This window comes from Rhinopithecus bieti, unplaced genomic scaffold, assembly GCF_001698545.2.
Source record: "Rhinopithecus bieti isolate Rb0 unplaced genomic scaffold, ASM169854v2 scaffold_24256, whole genome shotgun sequence".
NCBI lineage: Eukaryota > Metazoa > Chordata > Mammalia > Primates > Cercopithecidae > Rhinopithecus > Rhinopithecus bieti.
Window position 1 is genome coordinate 697469 of NW_016811409.1, and position 2394 is coordinate 699862.

Sequence of the window (2394 nt, forward strand, 5' to 3'; positions counted from 1 at the left end):
TATATATATATATATATATATATATATATATATTCCTTATGGAAACAATCAAAAGTGTTGCAAACTTTGTTATGTCACCCATGTGAAGTTATGCAATGTAAGGCAGTATTACCTAAGGGAAAGTACACTTAAACAAGGCATTATATGGCTACTCTTTATGGCCTTGTGCAGTTATTAATGAATGGGAGTAACTGTCATAAGAGGAATAAAATATATGTTTCTATTCTAAGAAAATAGTCTGGGTGGGGAAGATATTGCTCATTTGCCCTGGACTTTATCTCTTTAAATACGCCAATTAGAACAAGAGAAGAGGTTAAGATAATCATAGTTATAGTTGTAGACGTATGCTTCATGGCAAAATCAAAGTTGTTTTCTGATAATTAAATTACAGTGTAGCATTGTGATTATTCACACCATGAATAATGATGAGTTCAGGAATTTTAAAACACAAAAATTAAAACCAAATGAAACCAAATCTATTCTGAAGTAAACCAATGTGCCTTTTATTCTGGTAAATAAAACTGGCAGGAGGTAAGAAAGTTTTAGATTGGAAAACCCTAACACACTGAAATTGTGGCATATTATAATGGGCTTAGATGAACAGTAGCTGCTTTTCTTCTTCTTTACCTATGAAAGAGGAGAATTGCATGTTGCACTCAGATTCAAGAATTTTTGCTGATAAAAAAATAGAATTATGAGTAAACAAATGTATGTCATTGAAAATATTTATATTTTTAGCTAAGTGACTTACTACTTGTTGTTAAATGCTCTGAAATATACATGAAATCAGAGACATCATTTACGGAATTGGGAGAAGTTTCTTTTATTCATATTCTAGGGGACAATTATAATAGGCCAGACCCTCTGACAAAATTGGAGCCTATAAAAAGTGCCTCTTAAATTTGGAAAGTCAAAGTGAAAGCACAATTAGTGTTTTCTTTGTGTGGCTAATGCAGAAGCAAACTCTTTTTAGAACATCATATAGAGCTTTAAGTTACATTTCTTTTGCCATTATAGAAGGAAAGCAGAAGATAGTGAGTTCACATGTCTGCTTCAAGCATAGCATGGATTAATGGGTAAAATATCAGTTTGAAAGCCCAAAATAATGCATTTAATTTCAGAAAGAAAACTTTCACTTTTGGATCATAAACTCTCCTCAAATAATGTTTTAAATAATTATATTTAGTATCAAGTAACTGAGTGAAAGAATAGCTTTTTAAAACAAGGCAATAATTTATGAAGGACAGAGTGAAATTAAACGAACAGATGAATGTGAAAAATCAAATCATATGTCTTGAAATTTTTTGAAAAGTTATTACAATAAGACAGGACTTGCTCTATCAGGTAACAAAACTCGTTACAAAGCTGTAATATAAAGAGAGTTGTATCAGTCCCAGCAAAGAAAACTGTCTCAGTGGAATTAAGTGCCCGTAAGTGTGATTTGCATATGGAAACTTCACATATCAAAAACATAGGGCATTAATAATAGGTTAGAAAAGAGTGGCTCTTCAATACATAGTGCTGCATTGATTTCTTCTCCATCTCCACATGAAGAACTTTAGATCTTCATCTCACACCGTGAAGAAACATAAATTCCAGGTGGATTAAGCGTATCTAGAAAGCATGAAAAAATTTTAGAAGAAAATATAGAAGAATGTCTTTCTAATGATAAAGTATTGAAGGAATTTTAGAAAAGGATTCAAAATAAAAGGAAAATCATGAAGAACGTTGATACATTTAGCCAATAATAACATTGACTTTTCTTAATAACAAAGTGTATCTAAAAAGTAAAACCCTAAGCCACAGACTTGTGTTTTTTCTTTAAAAATGTTTTTTTAACTGCTTGTGTTTTCATTCAGCTACAACAGAATTGAACTGAGGCAAAATTTTGGGTATGAGGTACTTACATTTATTTTCAGGGCAGTCCAGGAAAGCTCCATGAGAATGGCTGGGAAGTGAAAAGATCGAGGGGTGATAAAGCCTGTGAAGACTGGGTGTGATCAAGCCAGTTACCACCCTAGGCATCTGGAACATAATTCTGCTTGGGACCTGTGCGAGACAGTGGCAACAAGCGTCAGTGCTATCCCACTTAGGGGGAAATAGAGTGGAATATTTATTTGCCAGAAAGCCATGCTCATTGGTAGAGGTTAGCTTCTGGGACTTCAAGTCTGGCACTTCGAGTTACTCTGTGTGAGTAGGACGTCCAGGGAAGCTGACTTCAGTGTGCAGAGATGAATGAGAGAGCCTGTGAGTGTAGGATCCTTACAATAGCTGCTACGGCTTACAAATAAAAAAAAAACGCTTCAGAAATTAAAGAGAATTTCTATTGACTAACGGATAAAAGACAGGTAGCAGGCCATTGACAAAAAGTGAAAAACCAAACAAAAAAGAAAG